The sequence below is a fragment of the Chamaea fasciata genome, unplaced genomic scaffold, assembly GCF_029207755.1.
Source record: "Chamaea fasciata isolate MVZ Bird 193981 ecotype frontalis unplaced genomic scaffold, bChaFas1.0.hap1 SCAF_1, whole genome shotgun sequence".
NCBI lineage: Eukaryota > Metazoa > Chordata > Aves > Passeriformes > Sylviidae > Chamaea > Chamaea fasciata.
The window spans coordinates 34,781,359-34,799,617 of NW_027094086.1; the positions used below are offsets into that span (position 1 = coordinate 34,781,359).

Here is an 18,259-nt window from a genome sequence, read left to right on the forward strand (position 1 = left end):
TATGTTTACTGAAATACTTCTAGAGAAAGACCTGTTTCATTTAAACAGAACGAAAATGGGTTATGTCGTTCCCTTTCTAGTGTAATAGTTTCTGTTTTGGAGGTAATTATCTTGATATTGTACAGTAATGTCTGTTTAAATGGATTTGTTTGAAGAGATAACATTAAATTGAAACTTGCTTGTTTTAAAACTGAGTATAAGTATTTTGAAGTTGTTCTTTTGTCATTCTAATAATTTCTATGTTAGCACTTACTTAAAAAAAAAAAAAACTAAACAAAACACTCCTTTTCTTGATTTCTTTGTCTGTGAAAGATCCTGACAAAGGGAGGGGCAGAAATAACCATACCTCAGGTATCTACTTCTTAATTAAAATCGATGAGAAACAGGTTTTTTCTTACATTTCTCATATATCACTAGAGTGATTAACAATAATATTATGATTTATGCAGATGAGATTAAATTGATAACCCTTTGGCCCTTCTGTTGACCTTAGATTGTGCATTCAAGTTAGAAATGGAACAGAGAAATTCTTTTTTATTGTTAAACTGAATTTCTATCCAGTCTATATGTCATCCATAGAATTAGTCTTCACTGAAGTTATCTGTGTGCTCCGTTAAGGTCTTTTTTTTCCAACTGCATGACTGTAGTAAAATGTGGCTTTTTATTTACTACTAATAATAGGTCACATATTCTAACTAATAGTTGTTACTAATTCAGGCTTTTTTTTGTTTCATTCTCTAAAGCCACTGTTTGTATGGTTTGTATAAAATGATCTGCTGTTGCAGTATTTGATAAAGAAGCAACGATGAGAAATACAGTATCCCTGTAAAACAGGCAAACTAATAGTAGCTCTGCTTTTTAGATTGAATTTAACAAGCAGTATTTTAAGAATCTTTAGTGCTGTTCCTTTGTCATTTTTAATCCCCATATATTTTCTTATGAATCTGTCGCATTCCATTGATTATGCATCATCTATTTTGAATTTGTGAATCTTAGGGAGAAAAACCTTGCAACATTCCAGACTCTGGCAGTTTGACCTCGGAGCAGCTGTTAAGATGAGGTCCTTTTAGTGTGACCATTTTTCTGGTGATGAGAAGATAAGAAAGCAAAATATGCATTAAGTATTGCAACCTGAAATATAGATGTTCTTTGGCTTTTTAACAGGGATGAAATTAGGCCTGATACTTGTAGCATCCTGTATTTGATGATTCACCAGGTTGTGTCTGGTTTTATACAGAACAGTTGAGTTTAATTTAACTTTGTCCTTTCTGAGAGGTTTTCTCTCTATGGAAAAAATAAGATTTCTTTAGTCACCTAATGAAGTACAGCTAATTTAGAACTTTTCTATTGTTTACTTTAAATAGATTAAGAGTAACAGCTCTTAATCTATTTAAAGAATGAGTTTATCCTTGAAATTGTCCAGTTGCAGAAAGTATCAGGCAGCAAGCTGTCAGAAGGATTAGATTTAGAAGCTCCTTTTCCAGTGAGTTACCTCCAGTGCTGTTTCTGTATTGCTTTTCAGCCAGTCTGGGAAACCTTACTGTAAACAGTATTGTGTTTGCATAAATGACGGAAGATCTTGGGTGAAGAAATCCTCATCTGAACATAAAGTTTTTGATAGACTGAACAAACTGTTAGTGTTTCATGTCAAAATCTGGAGCATGGATTTGTCTGCCTGAAAAGGTGGTTTCAGAGCACTAAGCTGGACAAACCAGGATGCCCTGCTTGTGTAAAGTCTGCCAGTTCAGCTGCAAATCAGGAGTCAAACAGCTCTTCCATAAAACTCGAAACCATAGGTAATATGAAATCATATGGATATGTCCCTAGTATGTACTTCAAAGAAAAGTGGGCATGTGCTGCCTGGAGTTCTGGAATTGCCAACTAAATAGGGCCAAAACTTAGTTTTTAAAGGTTCTTTAGTGCTCCTTGTATTGTTTATTTTAGTTTTAAAAGGTTCTTTAGTGCTCCTTGTGTTGTTTATTTTAGTGTGTCACACAAGGATCCTGCTGGATGATGTAGTTCTCACACAGTGTGAGAGTAGCATCTCTGTTCTGTTTGTACTGCCTTTACATGTATGTGCAGGATGATGGAGCAGTGGGCTATAATTAAGCACTTAATTTCTCTGAAAACAGGTAATGCTTGGGAGTAGAACTAACCCAGAGGTGTATAGGTTCATCTGTGTCCTTATCTGTGCACATCTGCACATGACCTCTCACCTACTTACATTTTTCTGTCTCCCTTTTTCCCTTTCCTGGTTTCATCTTGTGTGCTTCACGTATACCAGCGATCGTGATACATGAGAATGAGTGTGGTTAACAGATACTGCGTACAGAAATGAGTGTATGTGTTGGAAACTCTGCGTGCATTGGAAAATACCTTCCTACACTATAATGAACAGTTAAAAATGCGTTTTGAAGACCATTATTGTGTCACTGCACGGAAGTTAATTTGACAGGAGAAGTTGTGGATGGGCTAAAATCCTGTTTGTGTTTTGGATAGTGCTGTTCTTGGTAGGCTGCCTTCTGTTTTTCCTGAAAACTAGTCCTTTTCTAGAAACTGAGGGTCAGAATTTTTGGAGTTTTTTCTATGCTGGATACAAAGAGATTGGTGTTGAAATATTGTCTTCATGTGGTGTAGGCATTTATTTTCACAATATACAAGTCGCTATTACCCGTAACATTTTTCTTTTCTGGTTGTAATTGTCCTTCTGAAACACTTTTAAGCAAAGAGGATAAATGGAGATTTCATGCTAGTAAAAACCAAGATGTATTTAAAAAAAAAACAAACAAACAACCCTGAAAATTGCAGCTGCCCTTCCCTGCTTTTTCTTGCTTTACTGAGCTTGGGCTTTCACTAGCGGGCTTTCAGTCTGGTTAAAATCTCATCTACTTTTGTGAAGATTTAAAACTTGGCTTGTAACAGTAAGGTGTGGTTGGCCCTATAAAGGATTTTCCAGGTTGCCTTCAGCATTTGATATGTAAGGTGCTGTTTCTGTAGAATTTATGGGGCTAATTTAAGGAAAGTTGTGTCTGGTTTAGATAGTTTGTTGTTTCACATGTCATCAGATCTTGGCTGTGCAGCATGGCAGTGCTGATGGGATTTAATCTCTTCTGAGAAAGGGGATGGTTGGCAAGGTATAGTAAAAACACTTTTCTAGAAAACAGGGTAGATTTTATCTGGGTCAAAAAAATGTTAATGGAGAATGAATATCAGATACTTGGCTTTTGTCTTGAAAGTTAAAAATGGTGGTTTTTTTAGGTAACTTTGACTTTATCCTGAAATACGTATTTGCTTAAAGCCTTTAATATTTTGGGAGTTTGAACATTGATTTTCACGATCTTTTAAAATTTAATCTTGAAAGACATCAACATATCTGTGTGACACAGGGTAGCTTTTAAATACCTGGGTTCTGCTGCATATTTTAGAGCCTTAATTAGAATTTTGAAGATTAAAATTAGAAGTTGTTGCCTTGTGACCAGAATGCATCTGTTTCTTGTAGGAACTATCTTTACTGTCTTGTGGGGATTTGATCTAGTTGATTTTTCTTCCCATACCCTTTTCCAGTGTATAACTGCTGTGATTGTAATCTTTTCCTTTTTTCTCTTGGTTCTTGTTTCCAGCTAACCACTGTGTCGCTCATTCAGGATAACAGCTGTGTCTGTTCTTATGTGTCTTCTTCATATCCAAACGAAAAAAATTAACTTGATTGTTGGCATCAGTTGTGCTTTTTCTAGAATCCTTCAGAGAGCAGTCAGTATTGATATAGTATTTTTGATAAGATTTTCTAAATATGGAAACTTGTGCAGTTGTCAGGAAGGATTTTGGTGTTTATGGGTATTTATAAAGAGGGAAAATTCAACTTCTGGTGTTCTAGTCAGTCTCTCCTGTTCTTGGCAAACATTCTAGGTGAAATCATGGACTTACAAAGATGACCAAGGCTTGTCTTTTTGGAGGCCACCTAGCTGTCAGTTTGGGGGTTTTATTGGTGTTGGTACTTTTATCAGGATGCTGATTAGTTTGTACTTTAAATGAATGCTGCCAGGAGCTTGGGAAGCAAGACCTGCAAACTTGCCTGTGATTCTTACTCTATTCTGCAGTAGCCAGTAGTAGATCAGTGACTCTAATAGGCAGGGGAAAAGAGTTTTGAATTTTCTGTATCCAGCTGGAAAGCTTTCCTGTGTGATGTGTAAATTGGTGCTTTGCAGGGAGAAAATATTCTGGTCTGTGGAAGACAGCTACTTTCAGTGGAGCTTTATAGGCCAGAGGGACTTGGGAAACAGCTCTGCAGATTTCAAGGAAAGAAGGGAAAATACATGGAAATACAGCTGAATAAGAAGTCCAATCATTTTTATCTGTAAAGGAGGCAGACCTTTACTCTGTGTGTTTAAAAGACAAAAATAATGTGCAGTGGCTGTGCTGGTCAGATACATACAGACCAAGAAGTATCCTGTGCATAGGTCGCAGTTAGCCTGTAGTTCTTTCCCGTAAGTAAGTAGTAGAATAAGCTATAGGTCACACCTAGGCAAAACAGACCTTGAAGAAAAATCACATGCAAGAGGTCTCCAAACAACCAGTGAAAACATGAAATGCTTCTGTGGGATTTTATAGAAAGAGAATATTGTACAAGGAGAATTGGACAAACGGTAGCTGGTGTTTCAATGAAAAGCACTTAATGTGGTAACCTAAAATGAGGAAGACACAAAACCCCAAACTACCGAACACCACCCCCTCCCCCAGCCTATATAATTTATAGATATTGTAATGGAATGCAGAGGAGTGTTAAAAAAAAAAATCTGTTTTGAGGGATAAGGTTGATGGTACTTGTTATATGATGCTTTCCATTTTCAGTATAAATGTAGAGAGACACTAAAAATAGGTCTGTCAAGCCCCAAGGGTTTGAGATACCTGGCACAATTCCCTTACTGATTTCTAATCAATCTTGGGACACTGAGAAAATTCCAAAAGACTGGAAGACATCTGCTACTGTGCCAGCATTGTTACAAGGATGACCTAGGTAATTACTAGTCATTGGCTTAATGTTGATCCCAGGCAAAGTAGTGGAGTGGCTGGTAATTTTGTCACTGAGAACAGGATTGGCAATCAGTGAGGATTTGGGAAAGATTTAAAGATATTTTTTTAAAAAGGCGGGTCCCGTGCCAGTTTTAAACTTTGGGGATAGATGATAAGGCATTTTCACCACTTATTAGTCTTCTGAATTGTTACATTCTTCAGTTCTTAACTTTAAATGATTAGAAGTAAAAATTGCCAAACTGGTAGGAAAATGGTTGATAACATCTCATTTGAATTGCTGAATACTAACAGATTTTGGTGTGAGGGGTTATTTTATGATTTTTTGGTTGGGTGGTTTGGTTTGGTATTTTTCCCACCCTGTTTACATGTTGCTTCTTTCCAGTTTACCCTTGGTCTTAGCTTTTAGGTATTCTTGGTGTTGGAGATTTTGCTTGGGTTTCTACAGGGGTTTCTGGATTTGGTAGTGTTCGCTAGTTTTCTTTAATTTGAAGTTTTAAATGTATCAGTAGGTTATGCAATTTCAGTTGGGAGGCAGGAACTTCTTTTAAAAGAACTTGAAGTTTTGAGGAAGCTGAGCTCTTGTTACAATGCAGTGGTCAAGAACAGCTTAAAAGCTTGGATAGAGAACGTGGAGATGGTACTAACTCTGTACCTTGCATAGCTTAGAGCTGTTTTGTCATGCATGGATGGGTTTATTTGTCTTAAGTCCACACTTTTTATTTTAGAATTGTATAAACAGTTTAATAGCATAACTACATTTTTCCAAAACCAAAGGTATCTTTTCATAAGACATTTAGGGCATGATTGCTTTGGACTTTTTTTCTTTTTTTTTTTTAACTTTCCGAAGGTTTGATTTTATTTTTTTTTCCCTGTCCCTCTGTTTCTGGTACTCTGTCATGTATACTCATAGGGTACAAGATTGCATAGTTATTGATGTTATACCATTTATTACTTGGTGTTTTTTTTCAAATGGTTTATGTCTTCTGTTCAATGTTCCTTGGTGGTTTTTTGGGGTTTGTTTTTTTTTTCATTTCATTCATTTCTTATGTTAGAAAATTATATTTTAAAGATAGTTGAAGTTGCTTGCCCTTGAGATAAATGGGTTTATTCAAGATCTCTTTTTTGTCTACTCAAACACGGAGAGAGATAAAGTTCGAGAGAATGATCTGTTAATAATACCAATTCTGCACATACTGCCTTTAGCACTTGCTGTTCTAATGATCTCAACAGGCTTTGTAATGTTATTCCTACTTCTCAGTGAAAAATAAAAGTGTAATTAGGTTTGTAAATATTTCACATGAAGATTTTTTAGCCAGTGCTGGATCCAGGAGCGTTTTACTCCCTTATTTTTTCCCCACTGGAAGTGACTCCTAGCTAGGTATCAATTTGCACTGCAATTGGTTGAATGACCGCCATGCTTCAGCATTGCAATGTGCTGCTTTGCAGTTTGAGAGAAATGAGGGAAGAGATATTTTTAGACTTTGAAATTGACATAAAACTGCTGGGGTTTACTGAAGATACTAGACAGCATTTTATACTACAATCTAAGCTATCCAGTTGAATAGTGTGAGGTAGACTTTCAGAGTTTCAAATCTGTAGTTGAAAAATAAGTAGTGTGCCACTGGTATGATTTCTTTGGTAGCTTCCTGTCCCAACAGCTTCCTATCATATTTTAATTTTCAAACTGTGCTACAAATTGATGCAGATATCCTCACACAGAGCAGTGTACTTTTAATGCAGGTTGTAAGAATAAACTGAGGGGAATGCCCTTCCAGGTGAAGCTATTTTTTGCAAAGGTGTGGTTGTGTTGTGTGTAAAACTAACACTGCTGCATGCCTGGGAAGTGACCTTGCAGGTGTTAACGGTGTGTATAAAGGTCTAGGTGGTTCTGTTACCCGGACTGAGAGTGCCGCAGCCAAGATAAAGACACAGAGTTCTTTCTGCAGCTCACGAAAACTGGAAAAGGGAGAGTCTTAACTTGGGTTGCTTAATTTGGCTGATGGGCTGTGATTTGTGCAAGAATGCTGGCATGGGTCTTGTGTGGAGTGTAGGGAAGTGAATAGGAATAAATTAACGTTTGTTTTCATTATTCTGAAATGGAAATAGAGCTTTATAACCTTAAGTAAAATTGCTGGAATAGAACAGCTGCATTTGCATGGAAGTTTGAAAGCTGGATAAAAACTTAAGTGTCTGAGAAGTGTGATAAAAATTTTCTTCACCTGAATCAAAATGAGACATTTGGACGTTCTCCACTTGTGATTTAAGACATTAAACCTGATTTTGTGTGATTTTGCATATAAATAGATCTTCAATGCTTAGAAATTTTGCTGTAAAGGGAAATAGTTTGCTTCTTTAAAATTCTACCTAACACTGTGGGATCTGTAGTCTGTGGTGGTTGGTGATGTTTGGAGAAGCTTCGGGTTTGTGTCTTAGCTCCTTTTCTCTTCCTCTCTGCACCTAAGTTTGACCTGCATCCTTGAGTCTTGCTCAGAACCAAATCTGTGTTCAAGTTATCAACAGCCTTTTATATTGAAGGAGAGGCAGCACTTGGATCATTCTTTCCTTGCTCACCTTGTTATCACATGAAAGCTGAAGCTGCTGTCTGCTTGATTGCTGTCCAGGCCTTTCAGTGATGAGCTTGAGGCAGGTGGCAATTTCTTTGACTGACTACTGTAGTTTGTAGCAGTTTTTATTTAACAGTAATTATTTATACTTTCTCCTTCACTCCCCTTGTGCCTCTGCTACTTGTTCTTTAAGAACACTTTAGAACACGTGGTTAAAAAGACTGTAAATTTATCTGTGTAGTTAAATAAAAAGAATTTGCATCATCAATGCAAGAACATTTTTTCATAATACTGTATTTAGGATTGTGGATCCTGTAAATATGGAACTGAATGCCTGAAATTCTTCACAGTTTAGTAAGAAGCAGTGGTGAAAGAAGCACTTCCTTGTAGCTTGACTGGCAACATGAGTTAGGGTTAATAATACTTGAGTAGAGTTAATAATACTCTGGCCTTTTAAGTAGCCTTCCACTTGCTGCCTTATCAGGGCATCTGAGAAGAGTAGTTGTCATATGAGTAATTGTCTTAATTTATACGTTCTGAACTTCTAAAAAAAATTATTGTATGTAAATAAAAGAACATGGAAAATTAAGATTTCATTGTATTGATAATTAATGCGTATGTGCTGTACTGAAGGCAGTCACACTGGAGCTTTCAGTAATACTCATATTCTTACTTCTTATGTTCTTTCAAATATTTTAGTCTGACCTGCTTCCTATATCAGCACTTCATGAGGAAATCAGGACTTCAGTAACAGTTTGGTCACCTTGAATGCTTCATTTAAAAGAGCTCACATCAGGGCTTCTGTTCTAAAGTTTGAGCTTTCTAACACAAGTTCAGATTTTTGTTTGGGTGAAAATTACAAACTTGATATGGTTGTAACCTTTTTGGGGGGCATGCCACAGACAAACTTAAGTCCATACTTTATTGTTATCTTTTTGTGTTTAATCTATCAAATATAACTATGACTTGTGAATTTTGTTAACAAACATTAAATTGTAGTCTTCTGGCCATCATCTTGTAGCTGGAAAAGATAATGGTTTTTTTATAATTCAAAGCTACAGTAGGAGGGAAATGGCTTTAGTGCTCTTTTAATTAGAAGGTTACCAGTAGTATAATTCATATGTAGACTTACATGTGACCTTTAAAGTTTTAATGTCTGAAATGAATAAGAATCTTGAAGTGTCATATGTTTTGTTGCTTTTGAAGTTACTGTAGAGAGCAGGCTACCTAATGGGAGTATGTTGGGGGTTTGTTTCAAGGGATTTTTTGTTGCAATTTCTCTCAGTATGGTGGACCTAAAATTACCTTCTATTTCAATCTGAAATAAAGGTTAGTAATCTTCAACTTCTAAATTACCATTTAAACTACTCATTTCCAAAGCAGAAAAAAAGAATTGCACTCAAATATCTACAGTAAGGTTAAAAATAAAATTTTTCCCATATTATGAAGGGCTCTTTTAATTTGATTCTTAAACCTTGACACTGTGTAAGACCTTACTGCCCTTGGTTGTATCTTGTTTTTGACAAATCACACCTCTGGTCATTTGGCAGAACAGAAATAAACCTCATGCGCATTAAAAATGTTACAGCAAATGATTGTCCATGTTGTCAAGAGGATAATTTAAAAGCCTGAAGGTTCCCTTTTTGCAGGATGTAGGAAGGGTTACTACCCATAGTTTGATCAGTTTTAAATCTGGATTTTATTAAAAAATATTCTAGCAGTCAAAATAAATACCTATTTTGAGATAAAGACGCTCACATGACTGGCTTAGAATAATAATTTTATTCCAGGATTTCTTTTATTCCACAGGTCTGTTCTGTATGTATATTACAGCTATTTGATATGTTGTATACTTGTGTTTATGGAGGGCACAGCTGAGGTGTAATTACTTTTATTGCCTTGGGTAATCTGTAAAACTTGGATATGATAGAAGTTTGTGGTAGCTGGCGATACTTGAAAAAAGTATGGAATTAAGATGCATCATCACTGCTTTGCATGTGTGCTTAAAATATTTAAAAGGAAAAGGAATGTTCAAAGGATCATGTTACATGACAAAGTCTACTGAAGAGGTGGGCTGTGTGAAGAGGGGACACGTAGCTTTTGTTCATACTGCCAAATGATCCAGAAACAAGACCGAGAAACATAATGACAGTCTTGTTCTGCCACAGCAGCCTGTCTTTGCCAGAATAAATACAAAGCATTAGTAAAACGTTTATTTCAGTCTTCATTTGTCACCAACCAAGCAAACGTCAAATGGAGCACACTAGAAAATAACAGGAGTCTCAAGAAATAGTTTCATCAATAGGTAACTCTGTCAAAAAAAGGAATGTATGCATGCTTATGTATGAATGCCAGTAGTCTTTAAAAATAGTCAGCAGAGAATGTATCAGTGGTTTTAAAGTGAGCCTGCTGTCTTGGGCCATGAATGAGAAGGGATAATTTGTGGAAAATTTTTCATTCCTTAGCATTAATTATGGAGATAGGAATGTTGAATTTGCTGTACTTGACAAAAAGCTTAGTCATGGTAGATAAATACATTCAGCTGCATTGACAGACAACACTGAGTTAAGATACATTGGTCAGCTCTTGTGTCCTTCTTGAGCAGTACCCAGGAACTGGTTTAAGATGTGGTAATTGAAGAGCTCACCTATAACAGTGAGCAATCTCATCACTGTGTGCTCCAACATAGTCTCAAAATCAGTTTCATAGCAGTCATGAAAAAACTCACTTAAGCCCATAGGTTTTTTTGTGTCAAAAAGACTAACACAAGATCAAGGGATCAAAAATGGGAGCAAAATGCTTAGAACTGATTGTTTGCCAGGTGTTCTGTTAACAGTTAGTGCATATCAGCTGTTGATAAAAGCTCGTCAAAGCTTTGTGATAAAGCCAGTATGAGCAAATAGCAAAGGCAACACATCCATATCCTCATTGCTTGTAAGTGATAATGGTATCACAAAATTATTTGGGGAATACAAAGATACTGAAGAAGATGAAAATACATTATTTACCTTTTTTTGGCTGTTTGTGGAAGCTGATGAAGTTTTCTATAGATGAGTTAAAATTAATGACTTGGGGGGGGGGGAAAGCCCAATTTGAAGTCTAAACTAAAGAGTCTATTACCTTGGTTGGATTAGAAGTTTTTAAAGGGCTTCACATATGAAATTGCTGGATTGTTTAATAGAACATGTAAGATTTAAATTTCATTAATTGCTAACAAAGGAGTGGGAGGTGCTAAATGTGACTAGAGCCAGTGGTTTGTTGTTCTTTTTTTTAAAAAAGGTGCTAAGGAAATGAGGGAGGAAAAAGTCTTGAGAGCTTCAGCCTGGCAAGTCTGAACTGTAGCAAAGAATAAAGCTAGTGGAAAACAGAATGGGTGTGTGTGTGTTGTGGTGAGGAAGAATTCGTGTGGCCTTTTCTGGGGGGAAACCTAGCATCCCAAATCTGCAGGGCCAGGTCATTTGGGTGTATAGGTAAGTGTAAGGTAATTCAGTTTTACAGTGGACCTCAGCCAGGTTGCTCACCCAAGGTTCCTGAAGGTACTGAACTCCCAAGGATTGCATCATCTGTTTTCCCTACAAAGAGGTACTTCAGTTCTGTAGAGGTTTGTGGTGTTTTGGGGTGAGTGGTGAGGTTGCAGAGGTTAATTAAGGAAAATACTTAACAGAGTGAAAGCAACCTGCCAGAGGCAGCAGCTGTGGTGTACTGACCCACTCCTTGATCAGAGGGCACTGGTTGGGTGCTGCTAAATGCAAACTGACCTGCATGGAGGAGGAAACTGGTCTTAACTGTGGGTGCACAAACGTGGGCTCTAAATAAGACTTATATCTGTCAAGAGGGTGCATGGCACTGAATTACTGTGACTGATTCCATCTAAATATTGATTCCTTTGTCAAAAAGACAAATATGAAAACAATGGAGAGAAAAAATGAAGCTGTTAGGCTGCTTTATATAGAGCTACCACATGTTCCATGTACAGTTTTGCTCTCTGCTGCCTTCTTGATGCAGAAGTCAGCAAGGATGATTGAAGGTGTGGAATGTCTTGCAGAGGTGGTCAAGCAGACTGTGCTTCTTGTTGTTCCCTGAAGGGGAAAAAAATAAGAGATGGAAGTAAAGGAATTTTGTAAAATTGTAAGTGGCATAGACATGAAGAGAGGGTAATTGATTGTAATTTCTCATAATGCAGATACAGAGATCTTGTAAAAGAACCCAGCTTATTTAAGTAAAGCAGGAAAAAAAAAAATCTTTCCTGCAGCTGGTTATTGCATTCATCCCAAAAGTTAAAATGGTTTGAAAAGTGATTAAGTGAAAATTTAACAAACGTTGTCAAACCTGCAGGAACAGTCTCTGCACAGGAAGAGTGTAGGCCACAGATGGCTAAATACTGGTAGGAGGGAACTATTGCAGTATTCCTGCCCTGCTTTTGTAATCTGCATTTACTTGAGCATATGCTGCTGGCCGTTCCTGGAAGCAAAATGAAGACTGGATATCAAGGGTTGAAGAAAAACTTGCTGTTCTTGTATCTTTCTGTCCAACACAGTCAGATATTTTTAGTTTAATTTCTGGGTTTGTTCCCCCGTTCTGAAAGCTCTCATGAACTTTATTTTAAAATCTGGTACAGGGTTTCTCCGGTTTTGTTTGCATCTTTTGGCACTGATCTGCTTATGAACTTCATGAAACATTCACTGTCCATCAAGCTTTATTAGATGCCTTCTTTCCTCTTGTTAGAAATTTTTCTACTATGTCTGCACTTTATGGTAAAATAGCTTTTGAGCTGGGTGGTACAAAAGTTCAAAACGATGTGTATATATTTTTATTTCTGTATGAAAATGCATGGTTAGCTATAAAGAATTTTTTTTTTCTTAATTAAATGGACTGGAGCTACTGCATACAAATCCCTGTCTTATAACATGAAATGATGATTGAAAATACTGATGTTCTGAGAATGACATAAACTGAACATACACTAATTCTAGAATTAAACTTTGCATGTAGGTGTAAAAAGCTGTGTTGTATCAGAAGTAGGAAGAACAGAATGCTTGTATAACACAAGGAGAGCTTGGCTGTTGCAGAATATACTGTAGCTTGATCTTTGCAAGTTAGGTTGGTTAGGCCTTAAAATTTTGATTCATAAAGAACCCAAGTACATAAGTGAAAATAGTTTTTGTTTATTTTGAGTTTCTGTGAGTTTATGTAACTGCAACACCGTGTATACAACTGTAATACTGTTGTTAAAATATGAGGGTATTGGTGCTGAGGAGAAATTGAGAAACTGACTTGGTGACTTAAATTCATATTATCTGCTACTTCTGTTACTACATTGTTCGTGCTGTCACGAGGGCGTAACCTCTCGAAGCAGAACACAGTTAAATATTAAGATTAGAGGCCTTCATATGTATCTGATCTCCTGTATTCCATAACGTTCAGCTCTCTGCTGGCTTTGGAGAATGCTTGGGCAAATTCTGAAGCAGAAATCCTGGTCCAGCTTCCTCAGCTCGTAACTGCAGTGACAAGTTGGGTTTACAAGAGGTCAGGCAGACAGCGCACATGAAAACATGCAGGGAGAAACATCATATAGATCAAACTGAATCCTAGCTGGAATGCAACATTTTGTGTTTTTAAATGTAGATTCTGTTGAAAGTTTGGGATACTCTTTAAGTTGTAAATACAAACAATTGGTAATTACATTTTAAGAGTTAGTCAGATACTTAAGAGATTTGTTTCTGTTAAGCCTTTTATTTATTGCACTGCTTGACTGCAAGTGAGTGTGCAGAAATTTCTCTCTTACAGGGATGGATATGGTGGAAGAATTCAGCAATTATATTGCAGAGGGGTGAGAAAATTTCATACTGTCAGGTCTTTGATTTTTTTTTTTTGTTTGTTTTTTTGAGTTAGGCTGTTCATGTTTGCCTGCTTTGAAATTAAAGGTCAAACTTAAAGATGATCTTGAGAGAGAAGCTCATTGTGTCCCTTCAGATGAGATATAAATCACGGGATTTTGTTCTAGATGTATTTCATTTCAGATAGATAAGCTTTTTCAGGCAGGTGGAAATGAATTGATTGAAAATGCTGTCCCTCCTTCAAATCTAATCTTACATTCATCAAGACAAAATTTGTTTCCATCTCTGACATGCATATATATATATTTAATTTTTTTAATTATTATTTTTTGACAGAAACCCACACTTTGTCAAGCCAAGGAATGTACTTGAATTTCTGATTTTAAGAATGAGGGAAACTAAGCTGTTCAGTTAAACGAATGGAAAGAGGGGAAGCCAAACTTGATATGAGAAGTCACAATGTGCATTACCACAAGCTTGTTTTCTTTGTAAGACATGATACTACATTTCATATCTGATGGCTTTCACCAGAAATCTTACACATAATCAATTATGTTGCTTTAAGTTTGCAGAAGAAGAACTGAGGCTGCTTTTGACTTTTCTGATTGATTTCAGAGGGCAGCATATCAAGCTGCTGTGGCCAATCAAGAATTATTGATGACTCGCATTCTCTAGAAATAGGCAAACATGCTTCACAGTTTTAAACAACAGAGCTACTGGTTTCCTTGTGGCCTGGAGGAAATATAAATCCACCATGCCCAGAGAGTGTCTGCAGCCCTGCTCTTGCATGCAGTGCATGCTACAGTTTTGCTGACTGAAACAAATACTCAATCAAGTGAAGTAATGAATTCTTGAGAAAACTGATATGAGGACTGGATGTACTGAGTCTCTCTGCAGGATGCACTATTGAGAATTTTTGTCTGTCCTGATTTTTTGCTCAGTTTTCTCTTTGATGAATATGTTAACAAACTAATGTGTGCCGTCAGTTGACTCAGGTAAACAAAGGTTGGGTTGAGTCCCCTTATTCTGCATGAACTACTCGAGAGACACTGGTGGAGTTGTGTATTGCTTCAGACCATTAAATTCAACCATCCTTTGAGGCTTAACCTTGCCCCCATCCCTTAGATTTGAAACTTAATTTAATTAATAGATTCCCAGGTCTTTTTAGGGTGGTTACAGGTGTTTGCAGGAGTTCACACAGAGTGCTTTGTAATGTTGGGTTGCGGTGACAGGAGTGGTATAAATAAAGTCTCACTTCTGACAAGAATTATGCTGATTATAATCACTTTGTTACAGGATTTATGATTGGTAGCCAGTTTAATTTACCTTGTTGTGTGGTACTTAGATGGCAATTGTGCTTCCTTGCAAGAATATTTGAAAAATCAGTTCCTGAGGCAGAGGAGCTGCTTTTTATGGTTTGTTTAGGTTTTGTTTTGTCTGTCTCCAAAGACTTACAACGCTTTTCTTAGTCCAGCATGTGCTGTTTTCATGAGAGACATTGGTAAGAATCTTTTTGTATACTGATTTGTATACTGTTGCGCTTGGTGGAATGGCCTTTTGTTTAAATTGTAGTTATTTTGACCTAAATAATTACAGTGTACCCTTTGATCAAACTCTTGTAGGAGGCCTGTCTTATTTTGGTGTTTCTCTGCAGTATTTTGTCTTCTCATATTCTTTACTAAAGAAATAAATGACCTCCTTCAATGCACATTTTCATGTTTCCACATTGAATTTCATTTTCTGTTCTGTTATTCCAATCTGTTATAACTTAACAGCCCAATCTGTTGTAACTTGATTTCCCCAGCAGTAGCAGTAATACTTGGTAAAGCATTTGTTTTCTTCCCCATCCTATCCTTTACCATATGGTAAAACCAGGTGTAGGAACTCGTCCATGTTGTGGGATTTTTTAAAAAAAGTCTTTAAAAAATAGGTTAAAAATATCGGTATTTACGTTCTTAATCCAGTTGTACTTTGTTACATTTTAACTAGTAAAGTCCCTCTGCAATTCTATGGCAGGTGTACAAGATAGTTGTACTGGCTTAACATAGATGATGCAGCCAGGAGGAATGGGATGTTAAGTAGCAACTGATTTTTTTGCTGTTCAACACACTGAACAGCATTGTAAATTTTTCTTGCTGAATAGTCTTTCTTTGTTCTGAGTAGTAGTTGACTCATTTGTGTGCATGGCACATGTGTGCTACCTACTTTCTTTAAGCAGCAAAAATTACCAAAAAGTAATAAAAATATCAAAGTGGAGTTAGTTTATGCTGTTTTTGAAATGTGCGGCCTGTCTCTATTTCAGTATCTGTTGCTGTGTTGCTAGGGTTGTAGCCTATAGAAACGGAATTTACATGACTCAAAATTTTGAGTTTTAATACATGACATGAGAAAGAAGAGTTAGAAAAACGATGCACATTGTGAATATGAAGAAGAATATACAGCTGTAGGCTTTCTCCCTGTTATGTGCTAAAGAAACATTATTGTCCTGTCAAAACTTTACTTCATTACAGAAATAGCAGTAATGTCGATGAGACATAGTGGGTAGACTTCATAGAGTTTTGCAGTATATTTATTCCAATGCATCTTTTGGTGTACACTGCAATGGGCAATTCTTTTCCAGCTTTTCCTTACCAAAACATGTGATGCACATGAGGTGTGGCGACTCAGAGTCATGTAGATCTACAGTGAGTTGAAATAGCTCTCTGCCCTAATGAAAACTAAAAGTATCAGGCTGTTTAAATGCAATGCCTTGGTAGCTATTGTGTCAGGAAATTACAGATACACACACAGTGGAATAGGAGGAACCACTTATTTTGATAGTCACCCTCAGATAGACTGGATTAAAGCACATTGGAAAACCGTCTCTTTAGGCAAGATCCTTTTTATAATCTGGTTAGGTGACTGTATTTGGTAAGCAACCTAGCTTCTTTTATATTAATGGACCTTTTCAGCAACTTATACCACCAGTTCTGAGCATGAAATCTATTCACAGAGGTTGTAAAAGGAGGTGCCAAAGGCTGGTGTGAGGCATTTGAGATGTAAGCCCTGCTTGATTAAGCTAAATACACATGGCTGTCCTCTTGTAACTGTTTAAAGATGCAAATAAAAAGTCTATTTCCATTCTTTGCTATTGATCTAAGAGAAAAACAGAGATTTGGATGTGGCTGGGAGTTTGCTGTAGATTTATTAAAGGATGACCCATATAGTAATAAGGAGAAGCAGAGAATTTGCTGCTGTAGGAAGTGAGCTTTTTAGCCACGTGTTAGAAAATAAATGCTATTAAGAATGACTGTAGCTCAGTTGTCCTTGGTAATGTGTGACCTACATGTGTGTCACCACTCCTCATGTAGTGAAGCAACTTGACACTAGTCTCAACTTGGTTTAGCAAATAGAAGGATTATTACAGGAAATCCAGTTACAAAACCACACTGGATTGAATTACTCTGAATTAATTTTAAGCAGAACAAGGCCACTAGAGTAGTTTCTGCTTTTGTGTAGATTTGCCAGTGAGTCTGTATTTGAAAATGTCATATCTAATAAACTGAAGCAGCAGGTACTAAGTTTGGCTGAACCAAGACAGGTTGTGCATTCAGGTTTCTAAATGTCCACCAGAGTTGTATATTCCTGAATGGTGCATTGTGAGCAGGGCTGGGGAAAACCCGTAGGTCTGTATTAGTGCCATCTAAAAGTGGCTAAAAAGAAAACTGAGAATAAAGGAGAAGTTACTGTTCTCAGAGGTTATTATTCTCCGAAGAACTGAGAATAATCATTGCTTCAAAGATTAAAAAACCAATAAAGGAGCATGAGACATAATGACTTCAGAAGTGCAGATATAAAAGTAGAAAAACACTTTGACAGGATTTGCTGCAAATCTGTGGCGTATTAGAAAATATGACATGGGAAGTGACAACAGATATTGTTCCTTTCCTGGATTAGCACTCTTCAAAGGAATTAGTGTCATCTAAAGTTGAAGCATTCTGCCAAAGTCTGTGTTTGTGACTTCTGAGTTTTGACGTTGTGTGTACGTACACGTAAATATTCCTCTGCATGATTCAAAGGTTACTCCTCCATGTTTCTCAAAGATCATGAGATATGACTTCTCATGTCTCAAAGTGACGTGTAACTAGTTCTCATGTAATGAAGCATGTCACTTGATTAGAGGGTTTCAAGATTTTGTAGAGCACAATGAGGAGGATTTACATGGAATTTCATCAGCAGTTGCCAGACACATAACTGCTGTTTGTTTGAATGTTCCTTCTTAATTAAAGCTGCTTCCTTGGTTACTCCTTCCATACCTGTAAACATGAAGTTGCAGCAGTGTAATATGTTGGAATGGAAAGCAAGTGGAAGTGTTCAGATATACTCCTGAGATTCTTTTATTTGTCTGTACATGAATTATTTTCTGTTATTTAAATGCTAAATGAAGACCACAGCAGTGATTTTCTTAAATCTGTACAGAACTTTGCTGTTTTCTGTCCCTGTGCCATAGCTGTGTGAGCTATAATTTTTCAGATAGAATAAACTAGGTATAATGAAAAGGTGTAATTAACCCCAGCAAGAACCCCCTAGCGAGAACCAGCACTTCTTGCAGATGTGTACACATGTGTGAATAAACTATAACTGGAGGCCTGTGCTAGAATCTGGGCTCAGGAATTTTGAAAGGAAAGAAACACTTGTGATATTTACAGTGGGGAGCACATACGCTGGTAAAATTCACATTTGGATGCTTTATTGTGCTTGTACTTGCATCTGCATTTCTTCCAATCCCATTTTTCTCTAGGTTAGCTGGATTAAAACAGAACAAAAACGACACCCTAAAGGCCTAGT

General features: G+C 36.8%; 1 protein-coding gene across 1 annotated transcript in view; it reads left to right on the forward strand.

The window, feature by feature from the left end:
- Nucleotides 1–18,259, forward strand: part of ARFGEF1 (ADP ribosylation factor guanine nucleotide exchange factor 1) — an 86,594-nt gene that overhangs the window by 1,441 nt on the left and 66,894 nt on the right. The window lies entirely within an intron of this gene.